Source organism: Miniopterus schreibersii (genome assembly GCF_964146895.1).
Source record: "Miniopterus schreibersii genome assembly, chromosome: 15".
NCBI classification, from domain to species: Eukaryota; Metazoa; Chordata; class Mammalia; order Chiroptera; family Miniopteridae; genus Miniopterus; species Miniopterus schreibersii.
The window spans coordinates 14,192,708-14,213,227 of NC_138115.1; the positions used below are offsets into that span (position 1 = coordinate 14,192,708).

The following is a 20,520-nucleotide window of genomic DNA, read 5'->3' on the forward strand; positions in this document are numbered from 1 at the left end:
GACTGCTGTCAGCTCACTGAAAAGTGAGAGAAAAAGGGGCCTTGGAGACAGGTTCAGGGGGTAACCCTGGATGAGCTGCCACTGCCTGTTGGTCCCCTGGTTGCGAGTCTTGTGGGGACCCTTAGAGTTTAGGAGAGAAAAGTAAAGATGCATGTCTGAGAGGGAAGAAAGGCGTGAGTGTGCTCCGAAAAGAGCCAGTGCTGGGTCTTGTCCTGGGGGTTCTTATCTGTTTTCTGAGGACAGGGATTTTAGGAGAGATGTTAGGGGAGGATCTCAATAAAAATATTCATCAACCCGCCTGGGTGTGGCTCAGCGGTTGAGCATCAACCTAGGATCCAGGCGATCGGGGTTCGATTCCCGGTCAGGGCACATGCCCAAGTTGCGAGCTCAGTCCCCAGTTGAGGGTGCACAGGAGGCAGCCGATCAGTGACTCTCCTCATTGATGTTTCTATCTCTCTCTCTCCCTTCCTCTCTCTGAAATCAATAAAGATAAATTTTTTTAAAATTTAAAAAAATTCATCAACTTTATGCTGATGCACCAAAATGAGATTTATTCCCCTACTTCATTTACTCCCCTACTTGGGTGTGGTTGGCACAAATGGCACTAGTTGGATTTCTGTTGTCTGTCTCCCTGAGTAGTGTGATTTAAGCTATATACCTTTTGGCTGGGGAGGAGAAATGTAAGCCATTTACTCTTGAGACCCCTGGTTCCTCGAGCCACTAGCTTCCAAAGGCTCACCTGTGAAGCATCCTTCGTTTTCCTACGTTCTTGTCTTTGGCTTTGTTATGAAATGATTCCTCAGCCACTCTAAGTTTGGTTTGTCTGCTAGTTGCAAGGAACTTACTTACAATCTCATTGAGGGAAGCAAGACTTAGATATGTAATATAAATTCTGAATAATGTAAGGGAGTGAGAAGGCAAGTACTCATTTATATAGTAAAGACCTTTTTGTATGCATTTGAATAGAAACTTTTCCAGTTGCAAGTGACAGAAACACAACTCAAATTCCCTTAAGCAAAAAGGGAATTTATGCTTATGTAACAAACAAGTCCAGGATCGTTGGCTTCAGGCATGGTTGGATCTAGGTGCTCATTTTCCTCAGGAATTAATTTCTTCACTTCTCAGTTTTTATTTCTCTTTGTTGGCTCCATTCTCAGATATGTCCTCCCTTCCTGTTAGAAATATGGCCACCAGCAGCTGTAAGCTTACCTGCTTCTAATTTACAGGTGTTTTCTTGCCCAGTCCTTCCCACAAAAATCCCAAGCCTGATTCTCATGCTCTTTTCTAAACCAGAAAGAGGGACTGCTGGTTGGCCAGTCCTGAGTTACATGTACTTCCAAGGGGACTGACAGTGGGTTCAGTCCCATTGAAACCACGAGCCCTGAGAGAGGGACAGTTTCCCCTAAGGAAATGGAAGGACTGTTATTAGAAGAGTGCGGAACTGATGCTGAGTGACTCAAAGCCCCTGAGTGCCCTCCAGCATGAACTTCTTGTTCTCAAAGTTTTAAAGAATCCACTCCAGGTGCCAAGAACATAAGCAATGAAAGTCATGACTGGAGCAGTTGGGCTTGGTTAAGCCTATAAAAATGAAGGCTCACCCAGTCGCTGTCATGTGAGGGTGAAGAGCAATAGCTTTTGTCAGTTCTCACCAGCCTTGCAACATAAAGCTGCACAAACAGAAAACGTTGCTGCCTGTTGGGTTTCCGAGTTTCTAATGGAGTTTTTCGGAAAAGCTACCATTGTGTCATCAGCGTTTGTCAGATACCAAAACCCAATAGAAAAGAATAGAGAGAGAGATACTGCTCTTCTCTCTACCACTGACTGTCGTCTGGGGAAAGAACACCGACTTGAATTGGGCGAGATTCTTAATTTGGTGCTTTGACAAATGTCAGTCGTTTACTCTTCCACACCTGCATGTTCCACAGCTCACAGGAATGTGGCGTGAAGCCCGAGGGTCTTTATAAATGAAGTGGTCTGTGCCAAGAGCAGTGTGCCCAGGGCTGCCCCTCATGCCTTCCAGGAGTCATCTCATTCAGTTCTCACAAACTGAGGCTCAGAAAGATTTACTCACCCAGGAACCCAGAGCAAAGGTGGTAGAGTCAGCATTCAGACTCCAGCAGCTGGACTCCAGTGTCTGGGCCCCTAACAGTGCTCAGTATCGAGCTGGCTGTGTAACCCTGACCTTGGCACCTCAAGGTTTTCGCCTTCCGTTTTACGGGTGAACCCTTCGTGGTTAGGAGAATCTTTAAACAGTGATGCCACTGAAGTGTTTTGCTCTGAGAATCCTGGTGTATATTTACCTCTTAATAATTATGGACCACGAATAAAGAAAAATTCCCCAGATTTTTCTAATTGGTTTCCTCCCACCTTTTCCAGAAAACATCCACAATTGCTAAAATGGGTTAAATAGCATTTCATTCTTTTCATCTTATCTTTAGGAAGGAAGGCAAGGAGCCAGAGTGCTGACCAACTTGACCATCAGCTCTGAATTTTATATTTATCAATAATCTTCAAAAATAGAATGATCTGTAAGATCTGATAGTTATATACCTGTGTGCAAATCATCCAAAGGCTGAGCTTTTAAGCAAATCTGAGTTTGAGTCATAGTCCTGCCATTGTGACCTCAAAGTAGTTGTGGAGCCTGTCTGAGCCTCAGGGTCCTCATCTATAAAGGGGGTCATTAGTAGGTCTGAGCTCACAGGGCTGTCATGAGGATTAAAGGAGATGATGCTTACAAAGTACTCAGCAGTGCTGCCCCTAATAAGTGGGCCAGGGAGGCCAGCTGCCAGGAATACAATCATTTATCCTCGCGATTACTATTATTATTTACTACTATGATTCTTTCTTACCCTCACCCTTTGCCCTTCTAAAATAAACTGCACCACAACAAGATCTCCATTTTTATCACCGAGATTTAATAGTTAAACAGCCTTTGGTTTGCAAAGCACCTTGCAATTTCCTCTCTTCCTAATTCCTGGAATTCTGTTTGTTTGAACTTGAATTGTTTAAAGCTCTCCGTTCAGCAAAGTCTCTTTTGTGTTTTTTCCTCTGATGTCCAGAGGCTTTGAAACAGTAGCTTTTTCATAATCTTCCACAGAAGTTACGCTGACTCCCTGAAGGGTCGGTGGCTTCAGCCCAGCCTTCCCTTCCAGCCGGCTGTCTAGCTTGCTCTGCCTTCTTTCTTTCCCTAAGGTCTTTTCTCTTTGTTTAGCTTTTATGAGGGGAATTTCTTGCAGGGCTTTCTCTAAAATATTCTTTAAAAAAAAAAAAAAAAAGTTTTTATTGATTTCAGAGAGAGGAAGGGAGAGGGAGAGAGAGAAACATCAATGATGAGAGAGAATCATCAGTTGGCTGCCCCCTGCAACCCAGGCCTGTGCCCCGACCAGGAATTGAACCATGGCCTCCAGGTTCATAGGTTGACACTCAACCACTGAGCCACACCAGTCAGGCCTCTAAAATATTCTTGCCTCCTCCATTCAAGATTAAGCTGTTATCTTAGTGACAGGTACTGATAAATACCACATAGAGTCACAAATGGTCATGTGGCTTGGCTCACAGATTAGTGCTTTTTTTAAGGTGATAATGATCCCCAGGGCTGCTGCAGAAGCTTTGTCATAAAACAGTTGATTATTTATAGCAACCCTGGTTCTAGCAGTTAAAATAACCTGGGGTCTAGTTAGTTGTTTTTTCCCCTCCCCAAGGAACGTCTCTGGAATTCATTTATGACCAAAGAAACACACAAGGGCACCTATCAGCTTTTTAATCCAGATAACCTCTCATCTGTAGAGCATTTTATAGATTCCAAAGCACTTCCGTGTACATAATCTAACCGTGAACTTGTCTCTGGGAGCGGATCTGGTGTGTCTGTCCGGGGAAGTCACGGGGAGGGCAAGGAGAGAGTCCAGGATGCTGAGCCTCGGGTGGGATTTTGAGGTGATTAGCAGTCTGGTAGATACAGTGAGGATGTGCCTGGGCTCGACTATGATAAGATGGAGAACTCGATCTCTATTTTCTGGTGCTTTTCTCAGTCATGCTAATAACAAACGACCTGTGAGAGGATTTCACAAGACTCAGAGGGAACCTCAATCATAAAATAATCCTTTGTAGGTTCATTTACATGGCTGTCTTTTTTTCCACTTGGGGTGTGTTTAAGACATCTGTGTTATCTTGTAACATCTTACTCGGCCTGTGCTGCAAGAGGAAACTGCGGGATAATTCTTGCTTCCTGATCAAAGTAGGTGAATTCCTAGCAAAGCCCATTGGAAAGATATCTGGGGGGGAGGGGGTTGAGGGAGAGAGGAATATTTCTTTCTTTAGTTTTGGTAGGCTTCCAAAGAAGGAAAAAACTTCTTTGAAGAAACTGATGGTTCACAATATTTATGGAAACCCCACTCCCACAGTGCCTCGGCTACATCAGCAGTGGTCACACATCTCAGCTCAATAACCTCCCCTTTCATTTTTTTCATTATAAAAATAACTTAACCACATGGCCCATAATTGGGAGACAACCCTTCTGATACAACCATGATTTTTATTTTGTGTATTTTCCCTGCCAAGCTTTTCCACATATATACAGATTGCATAGGGGCCCTAATAATCAGTTTTTTCCTGCCTTTTTAACTTAGCATTTTTCATGTTGCTTGACTACGTAAGTATACTTGTTAATGTTTACACAGTGTTTATCTAGTGGATGTCCTATAATTTAATTAAACATCCCCTGTTGTTTGACATTGGGATTTCAGGGTAACTTAGAGTAGGGCCTGGAGCTGCCCGACCCATATTTCCTGCTCTGCCACTTCCCAGTTGTGTCTCTTGGGGACCAACTAGGAGAATGATACTGTCCTCAAAGGGCTGTTTGGGGGAGAATGTATCTAAAGTATTTAGTGTAGTTCCTGGCACATAGTGTATTCTCCATATTTAGTAGCTAGTCTATTATTTCTAATTCATCACTATTAAATGACTCTGCACTGAAAATATTTTATTTTGGATTATTTTCTTTTGGTAAATTCACACATATAGTAACACTGGGCCGAAACATTTGCACATTTGTATTGCTCTTGATGTTACATTGTTTACTGTCATCAGCAATTCTAAATGTCCATTTTCACTGTACCCTCACCAGCACTGGAACTGTAATTTTTTCAGTTGGGCAATTTAGTCTGTTAAACATGATACCTTATGATCTGCCCACATTAGAGAAGTAGAGAGAATAGTATAATTAGCACCTCCATTCACCCAGCATCCAGCCTCAACAATGGTTAACCTTTTCCAGTCTCACCACACTGTGTGTTGGGGGGACTTTAAGCAAACCTCAGTCATATTTTACTCGTTAGTACTTCGGTACACATCTCTACCTGATAGGGGCATTTTACTTTTTGCATAACCACCACACCTCATCACACTTAACAAGACTACTAAGAATTTCTTAGTATCACAATTTCCCCAAATTCAAATTTGCCTTTGGACTGCACCTTAGGTGATATTAAGGAATTCTTGTTAATGTGTCTCAGAGGTTCTTGCACGGTTGGCCTGTTTGGGTCAGTATCCCAGCATGCTCCACCCATTTCTTACGGTTGATATTCTGTAAAACATCCGCCTCACTCTCTTTTCTCCCTATGCTGTTGATCTGCTGTAGAAGCTGGGCCATTTGTCTTGTGAAATGTTTTCTATTCTGGATTCGGGGATTGCTTTCTCATGATGTGGCTTTACTTTACCCTCTGTCCTCCTGTTTTCTGTAAACTGGTGAGCACACTTGGAGATTTGGTAAGTTTTTCCTTAATTTTAATGGGGTATTTTGAGGGGGCAACACATCCTTACAGCCCTGAGTAGAGTCTTATGCAGCTGACTAGATACCAATTGTAACTGGCCTCCTCCGGCAGTAGGAGAACAGCACAAAGATTCTATTGATCATTAAACTAGTTGGGAGACATTGAAGATAGGAACAACTGATTATATTAGCTTAAAATAAGCTGTTATTAGTCATTGCTCTGGAAGTCATTCTTTCTTTGCTCCAGTGCTGGAAGAATGGATCCAGAGGGAGGTGTGGAAAGGCCCTGCCCTTCAGGAGTTCTAGATTGGGAGATAATTAGAAAAGTTATGTGGCTGTAGAAAGTTATTTCAAAACGTGTCACCTGGCAGAACACGATTAATGAGTGGTAGTAGCCAATGTTGTTAGAACTCAAAAGGAGGAACCATCTCCTGTGGGCTGGTTGATTTTGGAAGGCTTCTCAGAAAAACTTGGTCTAAGATTTGAATAATTGGTGATATTTGAAAAGGCCGAGAAGCCTTTTATATGAGGGAGCGGCTGTTCTAGACATGGGTTCAAAGATACACAAAATTTTTTAAATGAGTCAATCCATCCACTCATGTTGGTGGCCTTTGGTACTTATCTTCTGAATCTTTTTCTTTTTTTTCCTTTCTTTAATTTAGTCAACAATTATGTGTGGAGAACTTATGCACCAGCCTTTGGGGGGGGGGCATAGGAACAGGGCTCATGAGGCAACCTGGTTTCATGGAAGAAACATCAGCTAGGAGTCAGACGAACTGAGGTTACTCTGAAATCCTGTTTTTAGAATAAAAGTACAGAAAGAACTTGAGGTTGTCACGTGTGGTGCCTCAAGATGGAGACTTAAGCAGGTCTGAGATTGTAGCCCATTGTCACCTTTCCCGGGAAGAAAAGACTCTGCTATTTTAATTTTCTTTTTTAAAGCTGTATATATATGGCCTAAATTTTATTGTTCTCTTATTTTCCTTCCTTTCTCCTGTTTCTTTCTTGCGGAAGCACTTTATCCTTTGAGCTCTAAAGCTAAGCTGGAAACTCATGAAATGATATTTGCCACTACCCTGGGCAATGATACAATTGAAAATAAGAAGAATTCTTTAGCTCCCAGACAGTTCACCTTTGTTCAGGTTCCAAACGCGTGGGACGGAGGCAGGGGGAAGGTTTACCTGCGGTTATCCTTCTGGGAGAGGTGTGCTCATTCGCACGGAAAAGAATTGATCTTTAGTTTGAAAATGGCATACGGTGGAGTGGGTGGCTGGGAACAAAAGGAAGGCATTGTTAGCGTTTTTGACATACGTCTTCTGCAGCAGCTTAGCTTCAGTCAGTTTGATCCAGGGCTGCTTTCCTTTGAAGTCAATTCTATGAGCATCTATTGAGTGCTTGCTGTGTGCCATAGCGGTCATTTCAAAAGGAGAGATTTCATTTTCCTCCCCATTGGCTGCACCAGCTCCCTCTACCCCACAGCATCCCAAATAAGCGAGGTAGGTACAGTGCTGTCGGTATGTAAATGCAGTTTCAAGGGGAGCCGCCTGCCACCTCCCCCATGATCCCTCAGAGTTCCTCTCTTCCCCTTTCTCTTCCTCTATCACGTAATATTCAGTAGAATTTCAGAATTTGCAAGATGAAAGGGAATTGAGGAGCCACCCAGTTCTGTGTTTGCTTGCAAATGTATTCCACTACTTCCCCCAACCAGCATATCAGGATAGAGGGTCAGCTCAAGCCTTGGCTCTTTTATCCCTGACCTGGATATGAAATGTAACTGGTTAATATTCCACAAGACTCGGATTGAAAAACTCTAATACATTACATTCTGTTTGATCAAAACAGGACCCAGGAAAATCAAATGATTTGTTCACAGCTTCCAGGAGTCTGTGGGTAAATAAGACTAAAACCCAAGGCCTCTTGAGCCACACACACCCTACATATAAAGCCACCTGTCCATGCTGTGGACAAGGATTGCTTCCCTGTGGACTTGGGGCGGAGGCAAGAACATTCTGTCCTTGGGGAGGGGGTGCAGCTGTGTGGTTAAGACCATCAGTGTTCCAGGCAGACTGAGTTCTAGGGTGGATTAGTAGCTGTGTGACCTTGAGCACATCACTTCACCTTTCTGAGCCTCTATGCCCTCATCTATAAAACAGGGAAGGCACCCTCTTCAGCAGGTTGCAAGGACTCAGTAAAATAATACATGTCACGTGATTGGCACGGGCCTGGCGTAGAGCACATGGCACCTCACATTGTTTTCTAGCATTTCAGTACTCACACGTGAACTCCCCAAATCACAATGGTTCCCTTTGTGTTCTATCCAAAGTCAACTCAAACCTGTCTTCATTACTCCAGTTTTTAAAAGAGAATTCGATATGGAATTTTTGCTCTGAGGATTCTACTCTTAGAAATTATTTAAAATCTTTGTTTCAGTTCTGTCCTTTTGATGGGTTGGTTGGTTCAGGAGCTTTGAGGAGATTTTTTTCCTCCGACTTACCTCCCAGCTCTCTTTGGGACCATAATAAACCTATCTACTGTTTATGAAATTACTGTTATGTGTCAGCCCCTTCCCTGGCTTCTCTCTAATCTTCACCTCCACCCTTTGAAGTAGGTGCTATTATGTCCTAATTGCAGATGGGGCACTGAGGCTCTGAGAGGTTGAGTAACTTGCTTGATTGTTTTGGATATTTTGGTGGTTCTCCCTCGTTGGGAGATGCAGGAGCACACTTCTGTGACCTGCGGTTGTCTGGATGTAAGAGTATGTTTAAGGTGACTCTAGCATTTGGGATTTACAACCGTCAGAGAGACCTGAGTGACCATCCAACCCCGTATTAACCAGCAGGGGAAACTGGTGAGCAAAGAGGTCACAGGACTTGACCAAAGTCAGTGTAGGAGTCCAGGCTAAGGTTGAAGGCAGATCTCCTGACTTGTTTGTTCTTCAGTCATATCTAATAGGCTCAAATCCTTGACCCTTAGCATCATAGTCTCTGGGATTAGGAGACCTGCTAAGTTTCAAGTAGCCTGTAAAAATTAATCTTCCAATTCATACTTAGACCTGCAGGCTCTAGAAGCAAAGTAAAGTACTTGCATTTGAACCCCAGCTGTGCCACTTACCAGCTCTGTGACTTTGGGCAAGCTGCTTGAACTCCCTGTTTCTCATTTTATGGAAGTACCCACCTCATTGGATTGTTGTGAGGATTACCTGAGATACATCCTGTAAAGTCAAAGAACACTGCCTGACAGAGAGCAAACCCTCAGCCAGCGTTAGCTATGGCCATCATTTGCTGAGCTCCCATCTCTTGCTAGGCATCCTTCAGCACTGGGGTTACAACCGTGAACAAGAGCATCATGATTCTTGCCCTTATGAGGCTCACAGTCAAGTGGGAAACACTTGACTAAAGATGCTAAAGAATAATGAAACTTATGATTCGTTGGCTAATTCTACTTCAATTTGTCATCTGTGGGGCACTGTTTAGAAGATGCTGCAATGTATCTCTGTCTTTAGTTCCGAGTTTTAAAACGTGTGACATCAATGTAAATATTGTGCATCAGCGGTTTGGCCTGGGCGCACAGAGCCGTCAGCCTTGAGAAGCCCTGGTGCTCAGCTCCTGCCAGCAGCCATCTGTGTGTTGCATTCAGAACAGAACTGGCTGCAGTCCTGCTACTTGGACATAAGCAGCCTGCCCGAAGGCAGAAAGGAAGTTATGACTGGGGAAAAATCCACGAGGCAGCAAGACTTTGTCACTGAAGGAACAGAGAGCTCTCATAGTCATACAGGCCTGTAGGAAGAGGAACACAGTAGGAACCAAATGTTGTCGTACAGATAACACAGGCACCACGTGGCCAAGTACCTATTTTTAAGTATATTTTAGGCTGGTTCTGTTCCATTTGTAGTCTAGCTGCATTTTCTCTTCAGTGTTTCTTTGCTCATAGTTGATCTTACCTCTGCCTCAACCTTGTTTTCTTCGCCATTTGATGTTAGAGAAATCCATGTGCGTATGCATTTCCTGACAAATGAGGACATCGAGCTGAATTTTCTGAGGAGCCCTTATAAAATATGACCATACTGAGCCAACCCAAAATGTGGGCTGCCTCTACCAAACAGGCTGTTTTTAAACAACGATGCTTTCATCAGTGATATTATCATTTTTATTTTCTTTCCTGAAATAAAGTAGCATAAAATTGGGGCAATACTTCATATATACTTCAGTTGTTGCTGTTTTATAGAATCACAGAAGATAAGCATTTTTATTTAAATGTCATTTTTAAAGATTTATTATTTTATTTTTGTTGGTTTTTTTTTGTTAATCTTCACCCAAGGACATTTTTTCCATTGATTTATAGAGAGTGGAAGGGAGGGAGGGAGGGAGAAACATCAGTGTGAGAGACAAACATTGATTGGTTGCGTCCTGCATGTGCCCTGACCAGGGCGGGGATCGAACCTGCAACCCAGTATGTGCTGCCCTTGACCTGGAATTCAACCTGAGACCCTTCGGTATGTGGGCCGACACTCTAACCACTGAGCAACACCAGCCAGGGCTAAATTTCCTTATTTTATAGTTCAAGAAACTGTACCTCAAAATGTTTAATTGACTTGCCGAAGGTCACAGCAAATTTAGTTGTAGAACCAGGATTAGATCCCATGTCTTCAAATTTAGGTCAGTTCCACTCTTCACTGTGCTGCTTTTATTATATATTCAATAGTTAAATCAGTATTTGAAATTATGGGTTTAAATTAAGAATTAACCCCTTTGGAAACAAGGATCCCCAAATCCTATCTTTTTCTCTGTAATTCATTGAAACAAAATGGAGTAGGATGTTTTATCTACCAGGAGGGTAATGACACTATGGATTATATGCTTACCTGGTACCTAAAAATGCTGACATATGTATTATATGTATTACCTCATTAAACTATTAATACGCTTTATCTCACTAAAGCCTTGAAACTCTCATATACCCATTTTACAGATATTAAACTGAGGTTTTGGTATGATTAAATAAATTGTCCAAAGTTCTACACATGGCAAGTGGAAAACTTGGTATTTGCATCCAAGCTTCATACTCTAGAGCTTGTATTCTCCTATGTTCTACCAGGGACTGAAGGATGGGCTGTTGAATATTCCATAAAATTTCACTTTAGACCCAGGGTAGAAAGGAAATATCTTATTCTTCAAAAATTAATGTCACAGACCAGCTGGTGTGGCTCAGCGGTTGAGCATCGACCTATGATCCAGGAGATTATGGTTCGATTCCCGGTTGGGGGCTCTGTCCCCCAGTGGAGGGCGTGCAGGGGGCAGCTGATCAATGGCTCTGTCATCATTGATGTTTCCATCTCTCTCTCTCTCTCTCTTCCTCTTTCTAAAATCAATAAAGATGCATTTTTTAAAAATTAATGCCACAGTACCATGTATTTATAATATTTTTCAGTTTACTGGAGCAGTGTGTAGGTGTGTATGTGTGTGTGTGTGTGTGTGTGTTTGTTTCACTTTGTAATTTTGCACCTTCCATATTAAAAGTTCCTCTAGGAAATGAAAATGAATTTAGGGGAAGGAAGCCACCATTATTCTTGCTTCCAGCTGGTACAGGTGCTCAGCCTCCTCTGGACAGGTAGGAAGGAGATGCTGGCCTCTCTCTGCCGAGCCCATAAACTGGAGAAGTGTGTAAATTCAGGAACGATGCCGAGTGGGGCAGGGGCAAGGAAGGGAGGAAAGGAACGTAGGGTTTGGAGCCCGTAACTCAGGAAGTGTGATGGCACCTAATTTCAGACTGGTATGAGGCAAGCGTTTAGGACAGAATAATCAGCTATTGTTGTAGGCTTTTTTCTTTAATGGGTGGATTGTTTTTATAAAGTTTTATGAACAGGAAACTGAAGCGAAATGCTGATCCCTTTGGTTTTTGAGCTCTGCCAGCATCGTTTTCATTTTTATTTTTGAGTTACGATGACAGCCGCTTCCTTTAACACTTCTCGGGGTAAAGCATAAAAAGACACCCCAAGCTGCATTTCAGAGCAAGAGAATCCAAATAAGCTGTATTTTCAGATTTTCTCAAGAACGTCATGGGACAGAATCAGGTCCCTCCCAGACCAGGGAGAAAGGTAGCTCTTTCAGAAACCAAGGTAGTCTGCAGAATGTTTCCCTTGAAAAACACTCTAGAGAATTTGCCCAACATGTGGAAAACCTCTAACGTGCATTAAAATGGGTCTTGCTGTGGCAAAGAAAATACTGATCTAATTCCCCTCCTTCCTTGAATCATAAAACCCAGCTATTGTTTGCCCTGGAAGATGACTTCATCTTGAAAGTGGTCCTATCTGTTGTGCATTTTGGATGCACTGAACCAATGTTTCAGGCATATGGCTGCCAACTTCAGAGATGTTAAAGGCTTATTGTTCCTGCAGGGCATTAATTCATTGCTTACCTTGTAAAAGTTATGTCTTATTGCATTTTCCTGGCACCACAGCAATCCTTGTCCCTACCCATTGCATTTGGCTTTTCTGAGCCTGCAGGCAGCATTGGGTTATTAAAGTTCAAGGAGGAAGCCACGTGATGTTGGCTTTACAATTTTAATTCTCTTTTACCTTCTTCCCTCCCTGCCTCCCACTCACTGACAGATGGGCTTTGTTCACTGTGCACTGTGATTAGACCAAAATGAGCTCTCAGAGCATGTAATACTCCAGGTGAGGACCACTAGACGGGGAGACCACGGTCCTCCCTTGGTAGAGTAGCCAGCAGAGCAGTTTCCTTGGATAAGAAGTCCTTGAGCCCATAATTTCCCATTAGCCTGGGCACTTTAGATAAGCACAATGTTTAATCTTGCAGAAACAGGCAAAAATCTCCCCTACCCCTTAAAAGTCACTCCCTCTGGGCCCAACTCAAGAGAACAAGGTTTCAATATAAATAGCACTAGGTATGAGCATGGCAAGTCGAAAAGAAAAAAAAAGTTAGAGTTTAACCTGAAATAAAAAACCCTGAGAAGGAAAAGGAAGTGCCTTTGGAGTGAAGGAAAAGGGCAGATGAGCATCTTACAAGGTGTCTCTGAAAACAAACTATTTGACATACCTTTGCCACGAGAGTTTCAGTCTCCCTGACAAGTCCACCTTGTTGGGGAATTAGAGTAACTTGCCGGGTGTGTGTGTAAAAAGCTAGAGGGAACCATAAGCTCCCACTAGCATCTGAGAGGGCCCCATAGCCCGACACTGCAGGAGCTGGCTCTCAAAGTGGTTTTGGTGAGTTTTGGACTCTTCAAGAAGATAAACGGTAGGGACCCAGGTGTACTTTTCAAAATTTCTTTTAACTGTGGTGTTCAGCATATGATTTCTAGGTCTCATCTCAGAAACTTTTATTCTTCGTTGCAAAATTCTTCTCCAGAATTACCTCCTTCATGACGTGTTCCTTGATTAGCTCCATTTCAATTTAATTTCTATTTCAACAAATATGGACCCTTCTACTATGTGCCAGCACGGTAGAAGGAGCTGGAGCCACTGTGGTGAGCTAGATAGATACGGTTCCTGTACCCTGGTAGCTTGCTGTTGGGCAATGGAGACACATCAAATCAGTCATTGTGAGCAGGATGGATATTGGGAAAGAGAGGTACTCAGCACTGGGGGGTGGGGTGGAGGGCACAAAGCAAGAGTTCTCCTAGCCTGGGGATCAAGGACAGCCTTGGATGAGAGGAATTAGCCAGAAAGCTATCTGGTGGTTGATCTTGTCATGTGAAAGAACTAAATAATCCAGCAGTGATAAAAGTTGGTGAACCAGAGGCTGGTGCTTTTGTTCAGCCTTCTGTTGCCAAGGCTCTTGGTCCAGTTAGAATTGTGAGCATGTGAGACCTGTGTTTGATGAGCTTAGTTTTGGATGTGAGATGAAAAAACTGCAAACACAGCAGAAGCTTGTGTAACTCAGCACCCACTTAACCGAAGCGTTCAGTAAACCTGCATCTCCTAACCCCTCTGAACACCATCTAATGGGCTGCTCTCTCTAGCACCAGCCGACTTCCACTCCCACCAGGTGAGTGAGGCATGTGCTCGCTGGGAGTCTGTTCCTGCTGGTTGAACTTGTTTTGTAATTAAGGTCCTCTACACACGCCGTCTCCCTCCCTGCGTCCCCACAGCCCCAGGGCTTTTTCAAGTGAGCATCTCGAGTCAACTACCCTCCTCCCATTCTCTGCTGCTACAGCTAATTTTTTAAAAACATGAATGCAGTCGTGTCCTCTGGCTATGAAGATAAGCATGTTTTAATTGGAACTCTGGATACTAGATTGTAAATCAAGTCCCAAGAGCAAAACACATCTCCTGGTGGGTGGCTCAGTTGGTAGATTACTTGAAGTGGGGACTTTATTTTTCATTGTATCCTTGATGCATCCATATGTATGTAGCAGGCTGCCTAGCACATGATAATTTCTCAGTATTGAATGAGCAAATAAGCACCTTCCATGCCTATTCTGGATTTTGATGCTACAACTGTTGGGCTAATTACCCCTAGGCACCTCTGGCTTGAGAATCTGTGATCAAAGTATTTCTGGACGAGGGGCCCAGGTTCAATCTTGGGTTTATTGCTAATTCTAATCCAAATTTCTGGAGTCCACTGCTAAAGATTCCAATTCCATGGACCCAAAGTGGGACCAAGGGATATAGATTTGATAAGTTTCTTGGTTGATTGCATTGCAGGCAGTCTCTGGAATTATTGTCCCTGAATTCCCAGAAGTCATGTTTCTATGAATGTATGTTTTCAAATCCCAAACAGATGGATGAATACTGCTGTATTTCATTGTTATGCACATTTGCTCCACATTTTAACTTCTCTGGAATTGATCATGTGTTATAATTTAATTGGCAGCATTTTTAAAAATTTCCTGGTAGTACATAAAATAATAGCATATATTACAGTCTTTGGCATCTTAGGTTTGATGAAATATGGTACTTTGCTGAGTTTGTGGTTGATAGAAAACACTTCCACTATCCAAAGCTAGACTTCGTACATTTTAGATTCTAATTTCTCCATGCAATGGTTAGTATTTAAAAACCTACATAATGCATACATTAGCTGTAGTCTAAGGGGAATAAATAGTTTTGGAGTATAACAGATTTATTGAATTCTTGGTAAAAAAATATGAAATACTCTCAAATGAATGCAGACTATCCATAAAGTTCAAAGACCCTCTAGTATGATATAGAAAGTGTTCTCAGGGCTGGCTTAGATTCTCTAAGCAAGACAAGCCTGTTGATAGTAATCAGCTAAAATTGGAGGTGGTCAGGATTCTTATAGCAAAATCTGGAGTGAAGACACATTTCTGATCACAGACGCTGTACAGCCAGAAATAGTATATGTATCAAAACAACAATAAATTGAACCGTTTAGGGTTTTTATTTTATCACTGAGATTGCATTTCTGCCCCCCAAAACAATTAAATATGGTGGTAAAGGTTGTTTTGGGAAAGACCAAGCTTTGGAACATTTCGTTTCTCTCCCCAATTTCCTCTTCAAGTATTGTCTTTCATTGAAACTTTCATTTTCACTAGTGTTTTGAAGTGCATTTTCATATCTGAAGCAGTTTAAGACAGTTTTCTGTCCCTGCTCCATCCTGGTTTACTCCCATATTCTTCTTTATTCTCTTGTCCATTTCATATTTTATGAAATCTATCATTCAGTTAAGGGTCAAGTTTGGGCATCAAGGAAAGATTCTAGGCATGTCAATGTCTGAGTGCCAGTATTCTTGGCACTCAACTTTTTTTTTTTTTTTAATTTATCAATTTGAGAAAAAGAGAGAGAAATGTCGATTTGTTGTTCCACTTATTTATGTATTCATTGGTTGATTCTTGTATGTACCCTGATCAGGGATCAAACCTGCAACCTTGGCATATCTGGATGATGCTCGAACCAACTGAGCTACCTGGCCAGGGCTGGCACTCAACTGTTTTTTTCTTTACTCCACCATGCCTAAGCTAACATTTCACATCAATCAACAATCAAGGTCTAAAGTGAAAATATCCTGGAGGTCAAAACTAACAGATTCTGCTGGCTCTGATGCCATATTTCAGCTCTACTCTGTCTTTAATGCAGCGTTTCTCAACAGTGGCACTATTGGCCTTTTGGACCTCTTAATTCTTTGTTGTGGATGCTGTCCTGTGCATTATAGGATGTTTAGCAGTATCCTGGGCCTCTACTCACTAGATGCCACTAGCACCCTCCTCCAGGGACAATGAAAAGTCTCTCCAGACATTGCTAAATGCCACCTGTGGAGTTAAATGTCACTCCCAGATGAGAATCACTGCTGCAATGAATCAGAGCCAGGGGACTGCACCTGCCCATGGCGTATCAGCGTAAAACAGATATTCATTCTTTTTTTTTTTTTTCAAACATAGAGTCTTGATTACTTTTGCTTCACAGTTAATAATCCACAGGATTAGCTCAATCCTGGGAGAAAGAGAAAAATTCTTTCACTGAACCAGTGTTTCAGACTTGTTTCAGAAAATGAGATCTTTAAGAGGATGTAAGAATGAAGTTTTCCAGCTTTAGAATATCTAGGAATGTATTTTCAAAAATCTAGCCTGGAACCAATGGACATCTCCCCAGGCAGAGGGAGAGTAATAACACTGGTATGATTTTAAATATCGTCAGTGCTTCGTTTGTGCCATCTTTACCTGTCTCGCAGTAAATCATCGTCCTGATCTCTCAGAATTCACTGCCAGAACTTCTCCAGGCTTTTTAACTCCCCTCTCCCATCGAGACTAAAGTTGCAAAGAGGAGAAGGAGCAGGGTCATTATCTGGGAATGCCGCCCAAATGGAAGGGGAGGGGAGAGGTGTTGGTACACATGTGACCAACATGTATCAACATGACTGTGTCAGACTAGCAGGGACAGAAAACATCGCTCCAGATGCCAAGGAAGCAGACACGTGTCTGAAGGCCAGGCTTTGGAGGATCGGCTACTGTTACTCGAGCTCCTTCTGCAAGTACATACTTCCCCACCGAGGTTACCGTTGAAGGGCCATGTTTTTAAGTCAACCATGTTCCTTGAGCAGGTGTGTGTTACACACCTTCCTGGCATAGAGGTTCAGGAATGGGGGGGAAGAGGAGGAGAGAAATGTAACTAACTGAGCACTTGATCTGTAATAGACATTCTTACCTCCTTGATGAATGAATGAATGAATGAATGAATGAACAAATGAGGTTTAGGAAAAAGAATACACTAATCCTGATGTTAAGTATAATGCTGACAGGACAAAGCATCGTCCAGCTGGCTGAGATGAGAAGACTGTCACAACCACTCTAACTTCTGAAGATCTAGCTTCGTGCTACGCTGTTCTGCTCAGTCATGGCAGTGGATTTGAGGAGTTGATTGATGGTCTTCCAGCCATGCCTGGCTGGCTGCTGGTCTAAAAGGAGCTCATAATCAGTGGTGGGCTTATGTGTGGAGACCCACCACTCCACCAGCGGCACAAATGAGCCCCACTCAGCCCAGGCAGGAACATAGGCCCTGCTCTTGGCACCGGTCCTGGAAATGCAGAACAGACTTCTTTATTCCAGTCTCCAGGCTTCTGGCTAGCGAGGAACACTGCCTGGCTGTGAAGCGTTTTATAGGATTATAACGGGTTTTGCCGAAGGCGAAGGCGAGTTCTGAAAGGCACTTTGTGCTGCTGCTTTGAGTGAAGCTGACTGTTAGGGCAGTGTTGTTCCTAAGCCCATAAACACACACACAGGCAGGATGGGGAATGCGGGGCTCCTGGGGCCCGCTCAGCTGGGCAGCATTGCAGAGTTGGGCCGGCTTCACTCAACTGTGACACCCGCCTCAGGGGTGTGCTTGGGAACCCTTCTGTAGAGCAGCCTGCTTTCTGACAAAGTCTTTGGTCACAGACACCCCTGGTTGGAAAATCCTGGGCAGATTGCCCAAACCCCAAATCTGCTAATTTGGGAGCAGCACATCACACACTGAGAAAATTCTAAAGTCAGGGTACAAGGTGGAAATTGCATGTGGTCAATACCCTTGAAAATCCTTTAACTGTCTCACCTCCCAAGGGAACTCCAGATTGTCATCTTTCCCTTCACACTAATTTTGGGGCTTATGTTTGTTTTGTTTTGTTTTTTTTGTAGCACTATTTAAATTGTTATTGACCCCATTAGCTATAAATCAATTTTTCTCTCCCCTCCCCTCTTCCTTCTCCCCTCCCCTCCCCTCCCCTCCAATCCCCTCCCCTCCCTTCCCCTCCCCTCCCCTCCTCTTCTCTCCTCTCCTCTTCTTTCTCCTTCCCTCTCCCCTCCCTTCCCCTTCTCTTCTCTTCCCCTCTCCCTTCTCCTCCTTCCTCCCCCCTCTACTCCCCTCTCTCCTCCTCCCTCCTTCTTTTCTTTCTCTAACTTCCCCTGCTCTCCCTAGCATGGATAGTGGAAAAGATATAACTTTGCACATACGTTGTATGGCCATGCGTATTGGTTGATTTTTATGGTTGCAAATCTTTTAAGGAGGGGCAAATAAAAATGTCTTAAGAAAGTGAATATGGAAGCATGCTCATCAACCAATATGACTATTCTTTGCTCTATGATAGTTGTACTTAAACTTGAGGTTAAAATGCCCTTCCTTCCTTCGGGTTAATTTACATACTACACTGGACTTAGGATGTGTCAGACTTCCCACTTGGCCCTGAGGATCCTACAGTGAGTAGTCCAATCCTAGGGCTGTCGTCGTTTGCTGGGTCACTTTTCTTCACCAAGTCCTAGAAGTACACCTCCCAACTGGAGGACAAGGCCCAGCAAGCTCCACCAGGGGTCAAAGCCCAGCCCCAAAGGGCTCTTGCTGGCAGAGTCCTCTGGTTGGGATGGTGGCCTGTGGGAGCCAGGAGAGCGGGGAGCCAGTGAGGAGCAGCTGCAGGTGCTTCAGCTGGTATCCTTGGCAGCCAGGGGAGCCTGAAGTGAGGCATCTCACTGCCTCCTGGCCCTGCTTTGGCTGCAGAACTAACCAGGGCCTGCTTTGGTTGGGTGTCCTTGGAGATGGGGTTCCCCTCACTCTCCCACCAAGCTTGGCCAAGCTTGTGGGGAGCTCCTGTGTAAGCACCCCATCAGCACAGCTCAGGCTAAAAGGACAGTGTTGTGTTCAGGAGTACAGATAGGAAGAATCAGTGGTCCTGAGCTGCTCTTTCCCACCCCAGATCTCTTCTTCGACCGCTTCCTTATCACTACTTTATGGCCCATGTTTGAGAGAAACCACTCAGGTTTCTCTTCAGTCTCAGCTGGAACCCACTCATTCAGGAGCCTCCTTCACATTTGTGGCAGTGGTGAGGCTGGCAGAGCTGAGCCGGATTCTCTGCTTCTGAAGGCCGTTTGTCCTCACTAGTTGGGCAGGGAAGTGGGTGAATTTAGGGCCAGGGTGTGGGCTTGGTACCTGAGATGAAAGAGTCGTGTTATCATGAGGTTTGCTGTCTGGAAAGTGGGAACTGCTGGATTCTGGCCTCAACTAGAGGCAGAGAACACTGAACTGGGACTAGATACTCCCTTTCCCACTACCTCCTTGCACACTGAGAAGTCGAAACAAAAGACATCATCTCCCCAAATCACCACCCACTGTGGCCTGGACTTTGATAAGGGGGGGAGGGGGAACCCAACAGTGCAATCTACAAAGTAACTTTTGAGGTAATGATCATTTTAATATTTTAAAAACTAATTTCTAATTTCTCAGGTAACACATGAACATATTTTTCTTGTAAAAAAAGTTAAGGACAGCCCTGGTCAGGTGGCTCTGTTGCTTGGACTGCCGTCCTGTACACCAAAAGGCTGCGGGTCTGATTCCCTGTCAGGGCACATACCTAGGTTGCAGGTTCCATCCTGGGTTGGGGTGAGTATGGGAGGCAATGTCTGTCTCTCTCTCCTTCCCTCCCTGCCTCCCTCCCTTCCTCTTTCTCTAATAATCAGTAAAAATATCCTCAAGTGAAGATTTTAAAAAATTTAGGAAGGTTACTTGTAAATGTAAAGTCTCCTTTGTCTGTTACCTTTAATCTTTTAATGCCAGATGCCCTCTGGCACTGATTGCCTCCCCTCAGCCCCCAAGAACTCATGATATGAGTTTGCTGCGGATCCTTCTGGATGGTTTTCAATACTTACCTTGGTGTCTCTATAGAAAATATATGGTATTCTTTTGTAGATGTGTTTTTAACACAAGTGGCATTATACCGTGCTTACTCTAATTATTTTTTAACTGAGCCTCATACATTAGAGACCTTCCCACTCCAGACCCATAGACCCATCTTCCTTTTGACGGCTGCTGAGCCGTGCTCCATAATGAGGAGAGTTTAAGTATTCCCTGCTGATGGGTATTAGCTGTTTCCAGCTGCGGTTTGGGTTTTACTGCCCAGACAGGGCTGCAGCAAACGATTTTGTAATTGCCTATTGGGCACTTGCACTGTGTTTTTTCTACTAAGGCGAGGTATGTAGAGGCCGGTCAGGCATTGCCCCGAGGCTGCAGAGGCAGGGACCCGGGGAACTCACTGGAAGTGGTGGAAATGTTTTGTGTCCCGATCGTGGAGGTGGTTACAAGTGTTTCCATTTGTCAGCACTCAACCAACTGTACGCTTAAAAGTGATGCATTTTACTGTTTGTAGATTCTATTATAATAGCGTTCATTAAAAAAGAATGTGTGTGAGGGGAGACTGGCTGGGAATAGGCAAGGTGGGCTGTTAAAACGCTTGCTTTCCCCGCGGCAGTTTCCCTCCGCCCGGCTTCCACCCTGGGGGTGCAGGTCCCGCACGGGGGCGCCTGCACCGGGTGACGGGCCC

General features: G+C 43.7%; 1 protein-coding gene across 3 annotated transcripts in view; it reads left to right on the forward strand.

The window, feature by feature from the left end:
• The window catches only part of ARHGEF3 (Rho guanine nucleotide exchange factor 3), a 273,431-nt gene that overhangs the window by 190,400 nt on the left and 62,511 nt on the right, over window positions 1-20,520 (forward strand). The gene's annotated exons all lie outside the window — the stretch shown is intronic.